Source organism: Alligator sinensis, unplaced genomic scaffold, assembly GCF_000455745.1.
Source record: "Alligator sinensis unplaced genomic scaffold, ASM45574v1 scaffold315_1, whole genome shotgun sequence".
Classification (NCBI taxonomy): Eukaryota; Metazoa; Chordata; order Crocodylia; family Alligatoridae; genus Alligator; species Alligator sinensis.
This window is the reverse complement of record NW_005842395.1, coordinates 717,995-729,907: the sequence shown is the minus strand read 5'-3', so window position 1 is coordinate 729,907 and position 11,913 is coordinate 717,995. Positions and strand designations below refer to the sequence as shown.

The window sequence follows — 11,913 nt, the reverse complement described above, 5'->3', positions numbered from 1 at the left end:
TCCGGCTGAAGCTTGAGGCCATTGCTCCTAGTCCTGTCACCTATAGCCACAGATAAAAGTTCATCTCCATCTCCTGTAATTATACTTCAGGTATCTGAAGACAGTTATCAAATCCTCTCCTTAGTTTTCTTTTGTCCAGTCTAAGTAACCGTAGTTCTTTTACCATTCCCTATAAATCTTGCCTCCTTCACTCTAATTACTTTTGTTACTCTGAGCTAGACTCTTTCCAATCTGTCAACATCCTTCTTGAATTGTGGGGCCCAAAACTGGACAAAGTATTCCAAGGGACTGGATGTTAAGAAACTTAGAATCATTTATGGATGTGCAACCCTTGGCCTATGGAGCCATATTATCCATCCAAGGATCTGGAAATTAGAATTAATTGCTGCTCCTCTGCTGCCAAATTTCCTGACATGTAGGGAGCCCCACAGGCCAGACAAGGTAGCTCTGCACATAGCTGGATCTGGTAGGTGGGCAGCATGTGGCTGGATCAGAATGATGAGCAGTGTGTGGCTAGATCAAGACAAGGCTGGATCAGGGTGTCATGGAGCTGAATTGTGGCAGACCAAGGCTAGATTGGGGTGTCATGGAGCTGAATTGTGGCAGACCAAGGCTGGGTTGGGGGAGCATGGTGGGGGCTGAACTTACTGATTGAAGCAATGTGTGGTATGAGGCTGGATCAGGGCAGGGCACATCCAGATCAGGGCAGTAGGCAGTGTGGGGCCAAATCAGGGTAGTTTGGTGTTGGATGGGGTTGGCAGATGGCTGGATTGGGGTGGTGTGGAATTAGGCCGGTAGACCAACCCTGTGTGGGATCAAGCCCATGGAATGATCCTGCACTACTAATCTGGCTCAGAGGACCAGAAAGTTGGGTGCCACTGATTTTAGAAATTCACAAACCAAAGAATATGAATGTAGTTGAAGTCTGAGTCAATTAAACATCTAGATATATAGATACTTGTCAAAACTACTTAGGTATGTTAAGATCTTATTGCTGTGCAGGTCTTCTAACTCATGGAATATTCCCTGACATACTCATTCCTCAGGAAATCCTCATTATATCTTACCTTATCTTGTCTTAATCTAGAGGAGGCTTATTATGACAGCACAAAGCACTTCAGGACCCAGTCAAAGATTAAAAAGCATCTATATGCTGTATACTTACCAGGAATGGCAAATACCCAAAAAATAGTTGCCTATTTAACAGTTAAATTGTCAATTTGGGAATTTGAGCTTGATGCTTATTTTTTAGATATTGATTTGGGGAAAAATATACATATGCAATATATTTCTACTTAAGACCATTTAAAGCAAATATAAGATGTGATTTCTTGTTTGTAGAGTTAAAGGACACTTGTGAAACTACTTTCCTTCACAAAAAAAGTTCATTCTTTGTATTAGATAGTGTTGATACTGTTCATACATAAACACTTCATCTGAAGGAAAGCACACAATCTACTTGAATATTACAGAATTCTTCACATATTTTATTATGTAGAATCTTTAGGACTTAAAGCAAAGAAATGTATGTGGTAGAAAGGAGTTCAAGAAATGCCTTGCTGCTTTAGCTGAAAATCTCTCTGATGGATAATATGTAGGTCTAGAGGCAGGAAGGGGCACAGATGCCTGAGGCCATGCCTTGAACCCTCATTTATCCTAAGGCTTCTTCTGATTAGTGAAAAAGAATTGTCATATATGTCAGAAATGATAGGGAATCATGCTCATTGGACCTCAAGTTTAATTCTGGGTCAAACATAGAGGAGTTTGGATGGAAGAATGATAAATTTCCCTTTTAGAACTGTTAAAATTTTCTCTCAACCATACTATTTCAAAAACTTCAGACAAGCATGAATTGGAGTGACAATATAGAGTGAAGGATACAATTCATATAACCACTAATACACACATCTTTTTAATCACTTGCAAGATTTGAAATGGGTTATTTGAAAACTGTCTAATGATAAAGTAATTTTTAAATGTCTCAAGGCCAGTAATAGGCAGTATACAATCTTTTATAGTTTTATAATCTTTGTGACATGGTGCCCTCCAGCAAGCACAGAATGGGTCCTATTTCAGTTGTTTTAAAAGACCAGAATGAATCAGAATAAAGTTAGTCTCAGCATGTTAAAACAGCATGAAATACATTCCTTTGCAAATTGTTTACAGAAAAATGTGTTTATGGAAATGTATCACTGATTAAAATTACTAAAGGTAAAAGATCTTCTCTGACTCTTTTAATTGTATTTTTTCCTAGAGTGTATCTAGTAAGGATGACATTCAAAACTCCTACCATGTCAATAAATAACAAAGAAAAAATACTTTGGGAAAGTTGAGAATTCAGTGCTTAAGAAGCCGATGGTTCAACTAATGAAGAGAATTCCACTCTACCCCTCCGTTAGTTTCATAGTTTCATAGTTTTAGGGTCGGAAGGGACCTAATAGATCTTCTAGCCCGACCCCCCGCCAGGGCGGGAGAACAACAAAAAACCCTAAAAACAAAAATGGGACTCAAATGAGTCCAGCCAGGTAGGCATCCAGCCTCTTCTTAAAGACCCCCAGGGTAGGGGCCATACCCCTTAGAAATCAGCGGAGAGAAAAAAAACACAAATCTTGTACTCCCTGTGAATAAATCCTATTTTAATTAAAAATCATCTAATTAGGACAATAATGTTTGACTTGCAGATTGATTGATGTTGTGATCACAATGTTAGAAACAATGAGTGTATAAAAAGTTAGAGCAAAATGGCAGACAAAAAGTTACTCTAAATTCTTACTGTGACACAGGCTAACTACAGGCATTCAAGAAGCCAGCAGCAGAAGCACTCTGATTTTAGAGATTTACTTTAAGCACCCCCTTAGGTTGGGAGGAAGCAGAACACATTAGCTCTTGTGTGTGTGGGGGGGGGGAGAAAGTGGGGGAGCACTAGGAGCCTGCCTGCACAGTAGGTTAAAACAGCATACTTCCCAGCACACCCCACAAGCCACTGAAGTCTCCCAAGCAGAACCAAATAGCTGAGGCATCCCTGATTGGTTGGTGGGGACATCATGACTGCCCACCTGGGCAACAGTGGCTTGTCATGGCCATGAACCATCAGCTGGCTGTCTCACACATCCCCACCTGGTGTACACTGTGCCCACCAAGTGTGTGTATATATGTTCTGGATGCCTGGGTTCTGTGTGTGTACATGTCCCCAATGCCTGAGTTGCGTGTCCTGGATGGCTGGGTTGTGTGTGTGTGTTTGTGTGTCGCAGGTGCCTGTATTCCCTCCTGCTGATACTGATGGCCTCAGACCCACACTGCAGCAGGCTGTCCAGATCTGTGAAGCCCTGGCCAAGATCTTCATCTAGGTGGACTGGGAGCCCTCCCTGGATGAATAAGGCCAGAGAGCTTCAAATGCCCCACTCTGACACGGACCATGGGTCTCGTGCCCTGGGCTCCTCCTGCCCTGGTTCATGAACACTGCTGCCCACAGCCCACACCACCCCTCTTCCCCTCTCCCTCCCCAGGGGTATACACTAGGGTGCAGGAGAATGAGGTGTGAGGAGAGACATGCCTTGTTTTAATCAAATGTTGAAGCTACCAAACTTTTAGTGTGTTTATTAAACAAAAGCTGTGCAAGATTGTTTGCTCCAGAACTTGGAACTTTCTTCTCAGGTAACATTCAAAGAGTGGGGAAAGACCCTGGCTGCATTGGGCAATTATGACATTGAGGAGGAGAAGGGGGTGGTCATATGTAGGGGCTCAACTTAACAAAACACAAAACCTTGAGGAAGTAGGGGGAATGCCACATCCAAAACTGCCACCCCTCAGTTTAATTAAATGTTGCAGCTGGCAAACTTATTGTGTGTATAATAAAGAAAAACTGTGGAATGTTGCCCACTCTGCAACCGAGCCCAGGGGGCTGCCTATCTTCACAGAGGCTGTGCCACTTCTTTGCAGCAGGACCTGAGCCCAAAGGGGCCTGTCCCAATGGGTTGGCGCTTCCCCTCCTCCCGCCCCTTCCAGAAATGGCTGAGAACCTCTTTGAGGCCCCTCATGTATGCCAGCAACTGCCAGCAGCTAGGGGTAGCAATTTGGCCCTGGAAGGTAGGCAAACTCAGTGCCAGCCCTGGCACTGGCTTTTGGGCAGGCTGGTCCCCCTTCCCCAATACTGATCACCAGAGCAGGCCCTGACAGATGCTTTCCTGGCTCCTTGGGCCACAGGTCAGTGGCTACCACATGACAGATCTCTTGTTCTGGTCCCTTGCCAGTCCCCTGCACTTCCTAATCAATGCCTGGTATGGAACAATCCCCCCCAGTGTCCATCCAGGCCTCCCCCCATGGGACTCTGAAGCATGTCAGCCCAGGGAGGAGTACTTGAACCGGGCCTCTCCATGGTTGGGGGGAAGGGTGGGTGGCAGCCTGCCCCCACCATTTCAGCCTGGGAGGGCAACTGTCTCCCCATGGGAGGTAGTGATGATGCCACTCAGGGATGTCATAGCTGGATCCCAAGTAGTCTTTGATCCTGTGCATAAATTTCCTATCCTGGCACTGTGACATTCTCAGTTCCATAGCAGCATGTGCAGCCTCCCTCAGACAGGGAGTGGCCATCCATAGACCTCATTTTGGACCTTCACAGAGCATTCTGGGCCTGGACAGCTCATACAAGTACTGCAGCACTACAAGCACAACCAGTTGTCAACCTGTCCATCCTAACGCCCATATCAAAAGTTTGTTTTGGTTCTCATGTTGCTGGTGCCAAATACACACATCTGTGGCACTCTACAGGCATCTGGGTGACCATCCTGGACCCAGCATCTTGGGATACATGATCAGGCCTCCCTCACGCAAATGTAGAGCCTGCAGACAAGGGAGACAGCAAAGGACTTTTCTTAAAGTCCCCTATCTGGACCCTTTCCCCCACTTAGGGCCAGAAGCTATGCAGCTCCTTATAACCCGGTACTGACCATGGCACAGAATGCCCATGTTCTGCCTCCCATTGGGGAAAACGCAGATACCTGGTTTCCATCTCCCTGCTGTGGGATCTGGGAGGGCTAGGAAACCCAGGCATCAGGACCTGGAGGGATGAGCCTTCTCTAGAAGGGGCGGAGTGGGGGAGAGAAGTTACTAGGGAGAATTCCCCTTTCCTGCTGCTTCGTACCTGCAGCGCAGTGCTTATGCATAGCTGCTCTGCCAAACAGTGCCTGAAGGATTTCCAGTGAAAACACTCAGTTTTGCCCGTTGGTTACTTTAGCTGTGGGGCCCAAAAAAGCTTTCAGAGTGTATCAGGGTCTGTCTGGGTTAGGGTTGTGCCAGGTGTATCCATGTAAACACACTAGCCTCTCTCAGGGAGGCAAAGTCATACTTTGCTTAAGTGACACTTGAGGGATGGGGCGGTCAGTTGTCAGTTACCAAAATGTTTTGGCCCCACTCATTGTAACACAAACCGATAAGCCCCCAACAGCAGTAGTTGGGGACTGAGCCTGGTGCCATACCTTCATTCTAGGCCAGTGGCATGGGGGGGCTGGGGTGGGTGTGTTTGAGAAGCATGAGGTCAATGAGGAGCATCAATAAATCATTATCAACAGTCTTCCATATGGACCATCATTGAGCCAAAAGCATGTGAATATGAGTAGGCAACTAGATCCTTCCCCATGAGCATACCACAGTTTACCAAGGAGTCACATTAGACCATTCCCTCATCTATAAATATCACATTAAGAAGGTTAGAAGTAAAGTCTCTCCATGAGTATCTGCCTTAATACATTTAAGCAGCACAACATAGTGTGCCAACTTCAAAGTGTATAGAACCACTGTACTTGCAATGGCATTTGCAATGGCAATCTGTCCCATTTTTCCTGGGACAGTCCTGAATTTTGGATTCTGGTCCTGGACTTGGGACACCCAAAAGTACCTCTAGACTAATGACCGTTTCTCCCTTTGGTTTGTTTCCTGTACAATTCCTGAACAGTATAGTTACTTTACAGCTGGGGAAATACTGTGCTAAACTGCATATCCTGGTTGAATGATAATGAATCTTTCTAACTTCATCAAATAGATTAGCTGGAAAAAACTAGAAAAAATTAAAAACTGTGACCATGTTGTTTTTATATTTTTTTAAATGAAACATTTCAAATTTTTTTTATTCAAGGTGATATCTTATTTTTAAGATTTTAAAAAGGGACACTGAAAATAGAGTGAAAATGAAACCAAAGAATTTTACTGAATTAACATTTAAAAAAAATGATTCAGACATAATTTGTACAGCTCTACCTAGATTACCTTATTTTAAAAAATTCTGTGAATTCTTTGACTTTTTAAAACACTCTTTTTAAGTATTTAAGACTTATCTGTATTATAGTATGGGTATCATCTATACAGTAAAGGAGTGTGTATAAGGAGGGCACACGATGAGCTATAACGGGCTCATCAGAGTTATTTTGTTCTCATCATTAAAAAAATATACTGCCATTCAGAATTCGTAAAAGTCTTAAAAACATGTAAACAAGATATAGAGAAACACATACAAAGTATAAAATATGCCATGTGAATCCAGAGTAGCAGGATTACTGTGGATTGAAACTAATTTATAAGTCTTTCTTCTTAGTACTAAGACATTTACAAGTAAACTACTAAATATAAAAGATTACAAGTTCGCTGAATCAGAAGAACCCAAGCTTTTGGTATGATTAAGTTTTAATTGTATTTCTCCCTAGGGATCACTAGTAGCTAATAAGCTCATGAAAATAGGTCTTTAAATAGCGGGAGTAGTAAAAGTCTCTCCATGCACTATATTTTGATATGCTTGGCTGCTTAAGGCTTCCTACTGCCTGCAGTTTCTAGTGTTCACTTTTCATCAATGAAATATCTAAATAATACTCAAAATATTCTTATTTTTGAAATGACAGCTCCCTGGTAAAGCTTCAGCTTATCAGATGGATATACCTTTTGTAAATCCCAGATATGAAGCTCCTATGTCTTTCTAATTCCATTGAGGTTTATTTATTAGAAATACTTATTTACAAGCCACAAGTTCTATAGCATACACTTCCCAGCTTGAAGGATAAGTGCCTTACTCCTCCTAATACTATTAAACCTTTGGTCCTGTACTTTTAAGCTTTTGAAAGGGGCTTAGTTTTTCCAATGAACATTGACTTGCATTTTAAGTTATTTTTAGACTATGTGCAGGTCTGCTACTACCCCATATTTTAGTAAGGATCAAGGTAAATTTGGCTAGACTCTAGGGAAAAAGAACTGTCTCCAGAATACAGATGGTATACCCAAGAGATATTCCATGCACTAGCCTCAGAACACCAAGGTCAGATGCGAAAATACAGCACTCTCCAGAAAAAAGCCCCAAATACCAGTGTTGGGCCTCTATTCTGCCTCTGGTTCCTATTAGCTAACGGGAGAAGTGAAAGACTGGCAGCTGATTGATTCTTTTTTCTTGCCCTCTTCCAACAATTTTGAACTGTTCTAGTATGGCAGTAGCTTTGGGCTGGACCCAATTAAATCTCCAGTAAATAAAATGTGTAATTTAAAACTCTGGGAATATTTTGCATTAGAAAATTATTTGAATATTTGTTTTAACATACACACATGTGCATATCTGTGTCCACAAATATATAGCACTATATGTGTTTCATACACACACACACACACACACACACACACACACACACACATATAGGTGTGAGATGAGTGTAAAAGGTATGGTACATTTCCTAAATCTCTGAAGAGGTAATTTAGATTACAGTACCGTTTTTAATTAATCAATTATTTTAGAGTTTTAGACCCCCATAGAAATTAGGTTTACTCTATCATTAAACTGATACTGGCATATGACAATTGAGAAGCTGAGAAATGATTTATGGAACATCAGGGCCAAGACTTTATTAAACTCATGGAAAAAAAATAATGGCACCAGTACATTTAGCCAGTCTTTTCTCAAACAGAATTAACTAAATTTCACAGACTTGCCAGGACACCAAAGCCCTGTAACAGGTGTGACAATAATGTACAGAACAACTTGAGGGACTTATTTAGCCAATCAACTGGGAACTATGCAACTGTTGATGAGAAAATGAACTGTTAATTAACAAATACTAAGACCCCGACCTGTCAAGTAAAATTAAACTCAAGGGATGTAACATGGCTGCCCATGAGAAACTAAACTATCAGAATCTGAGCAGGGCAAAAGTGTTGAATATTTTTCTCAAAATCTGAAAGAAATCATTTTTACCAATTATTCACCTGTGGTTTTGGAACACTGACATTTTGTCTTCTATGAAATGTAAAGACCTCATGGGATTTTTTTGGCAGGCTGTATTTGTAGATTTATTTTTTCCCATTGAATATTTTTATTGCAGACATTTATGGTAATTTTGTTCAGATGAGAGAAGAACAAGAGACAGTGTGCCAACAAGTGGGCCCTCTCTAGATTTAGATGGCTTACTTTAAGCTGCTTAAACCTAGACTGGGAGTAGCATGTACAGTCATTTGTCACTGCTGGAAGCCTGAGGTAAGTAACTCAGGGTGGGCGTGGAGGGGTGGCAGATCCTGAGGGGTGGTTGGTGGGTTTGGGGGGTGGGGGATGTTGCCTGCTTGGGAGGGCAGGGTTGGGAGGTGGGGGTTGGGCAGGGCGTGGCATAGGAATAGCAGTCCCAGGGCTGGGGTAAGCTACTGGGCTTTCCTAACCCCAGGACTGTGCTGCTGCAAATACATGCAGAAGTTTTCTAGATCAGGTTAAATCTTTTTTGATATAAGTTAGTGCACGTCCTGAGGTGAACTTAGATCAGGTGCACCATGTTTTGGGCTGAAACAGCCCCTCTGAATGCCTGCATGAGTTGGCATGTAGGCCCACCTAACCCTGGTTAGGTATATCTAAATGTAACACCTGCATGTACCCAAGGAGGCCATGCACAGATGTTTTTTTCTACAGGGAGGATCACCACTTTCCTAGTAGAAACTAGGAGTGTACACATGTTCATTCCATTTCTCCTGAAGAAAACATACCACTTCTGAGAGAAAGATCTTCCAGGTTGACAGCTTGAAGATCTCCCCCCATAAGAGAAACTCACTCATAAGAATGAACCCCTGATTCTTGTGCTTAACTCCTCAGTGATCCAGAGGAGTCAAGCAGCAGCTGCCCCTGTGCCTTTTCTAGACTATGGGACTCTGGTCTTAGACCATGAGACTCTGGTCTGAGGAAACTGGGGGTAGAGAACATTTCTTTGAAGTCTGACTCTTCCCATGGAGGAGTTGAACTGTCCCTGCCCCCGCAGCCTTCCCAAGACTGGGAACACATTGGTCTTAAGAGGCATGGGAGACATTGCCAAGAGGGGTTTGTCCCAGGTCTGGGGAATGGAGGGGGCATTGTCCCATTGCTTCACTCCCCGTCTTGTGAGGGGCTGTGGGTGTGAGATTTGGGGGAGCTAATTGACATGCACAGCAGGTTTAAAGCTAGGGTCCTCAGCCCCACCTGTGCACAAGACTGTAGGTTCCAACACTGAATATGCTACACAAAGCAGGCAGCACCTACCCTTTGCAGCACACAGGGCATCAGGAGCTGGCTTTCAAGGTTTATGGCTCCTCACTTGCTCTCCAGGCCAGGGATTGAAATTTTACCACTAGAAATGAATATCTGTTTGATAGCACAGAGAATTGCAAGCTTTTACAATGATTTTTACTTGCAAATGTCTATATGTGCCCATAATATGATAAAGATGGAAGCAGCTGATGTCATTTACAATCTAATCCTACACCTTGAAATAACACTAAACATTCTTACAAAGTATGTAGAGATGTCTGACTTTAAAGCAGTACTGTGGATAACAAGAGCAAGGGAACAAAATGTTTTAAACTAAAGATATAATGATGAAGCAAAGATAAGCCCTTTTTTCACTAGAAACTCACAGGATACTAAAAATATTACTGTTTCTCATAACCCATACACTATGCCTCAACTCTGAAATGACATCTGAGTAGGAGGGCCCCTCAACAAGTGCAGGTCCCCATTAAAACTAATGAGGCTCCAAAGTGGCCCAGGGATTCATCTTCATATATCTCATTTCTGTATGGAGTCCTTTTCCTATTATGCAAATAAAAACTCGCAAACACAGCACATAGAGCCAAACTATACACAAAGGGCACCTATACATGAGCAGTGAGGCTGCTCCACTGCACTGTAATTACCATGCTCCAGCAGCCTCCTGCGTGTTGTGTATCAGTGTTCCCACACTTAAAAATGGCAGTGGGGGCACTTTATTTAGAGATCATTGGATGAGCTTTAGATAAACCACTCTTGTTGCCATTTTTAAGTGCAGGGACGTTGATACACAAGATGCTCCAGGTGCTTTAATTAGAGCAGCTCTCGGAACTGCTCTAATTAATGCATCCTCTACCTCCTCCCCACCTCCCAACATATACAGCTGAAGCATGAAAACCTCAAAAAAAGTTCGGAGTTTGGATACGAATTTGAAGAAGACCCCTCCCTCCCCCCACCACTAGACTACCTAGCCTTCTCGTAAAACTCTCAGAATCCAACCTGTGGTACTTTCACATGAGGAATGTTAACTGGGGCCTAGTGACTTATGATCTTCAACTCCTTGGTATTCACAATATTTCCACAATCCCAGTGAATCTTCAGGCATTTGAACTGATCCTGTGCCTTTAGCTGGTTGCTTCATCTTTCCAGTTTTAGGACAATGAAGCTTTACTGGAGTGGGAGTTATAAGGTGATAGAGAGATGAAACAGTTCTTTCCCATTGGAAAGTCACCTTCATACGCAGATGTCACCAATATAATTTAGGCCCTGGTTGGCACTGCCTGAGACTGCATGCTAAAAACTAAAATATGGAAAAAGTTGTTTTCCTGGTATTTCCAGATTGATAGGAAACAAAATACTAGCAATTCCATTCAAAAGCCTATATTTTCAAGATTTCTTCTGATTTTAAAGGTTCCATAGGCATAGATAAAAATCTGAGTTGAAAGCTAGGCTTTATTCAAGTCAATAAACTTTTGCAACTGACTTTAGTGGGACCATGATTTCACTTTTTGTCTCCCAGATGCATAAACTCTTTGAAATTCAGCCGTCATGTTGGCCCATTTATTTTATTTTATTTTTTTATATTTATCATCTAATGTCTTTGCTGCTCAAGCTTAATGGAATCAAAATAAATATTTACTAAGTACAAGCTTGGTTAAAAGGAAATATCAGAGGCTATTTCTATTCTGACAATAAAATATAATACACACAAAGCTGGACACTTTTTATAAAAGTTCTACTTTGTTAATAGGTATGATGCTAGACTGCATCCTATGCTGAGAGTGAGATACACTTATTGTTAAAAGTAGGTACCATTTGCTTTCTACTTAGGAACCCAAATTTTCCACTTACCTGCCACTCTGCTTGATATATTGCCCAGAGCACCACAGAAAAGCAGTGGAAGCACCATTTACAACTTGTACAAGAGGATAAGGATGATTTCTTCATGTTCCAGCAGTGCATATTATTACAAGAAACCCTACCCTTCTCTCTCTCTCAAATGAAATAATTTTGAAGACTGAAAATGTGCAAATTTGTGGCAAAATTCACTCACTATAGACTGTAAGGCCTCTAAATACATCTTATTTCCTTCCGCCTTTGACTTTTGTGATTAGCAACTAGCTGACAGATTCCATTTTGTATCTCTGAAATTACCAGAAATAGAAAACATTGCTTCCACCAAAGTGAGCTCAGATGTTTGATAACTGAGGAGTGCTGGCTTGCATTCCAAACACTACACTTCACTGTGTTCTTTCCCTGGGCACTTCTGAATATCATAAGATTATATAATACTATACAACTGTTCCATTCTGTTTTACTTTTAAGTTACATTTGGACATGATGGAAGAAAATTAAATGGGTTATTGGCTTTATATTTGACTAGGTAT

At 42.0% G+C, this 11,913-nt stretch overlaps 1 long non-coding RNA gene across 1 annotated transcript in view; it reads right to left on the bottom strand.

The window, feature by feature from the left end:
• Positions 1-11,616, bottom strand: part of LOC112551257 — a 100,720-nt gene extending 89,104 nt beyond the window's left edge. Inside the window, exon 1 of the long non-coding RNA XR_003095511.1 lies at positions 11,378-11,616. This is a non-coding gene — a long non-coding RNA (uncharacterized LOC112551257). The remainder of the gene's footprint in view (positions 1-11,377) is intronic.
• Positions 11,617-11,913: the final 297 nt, after the last annotated feature.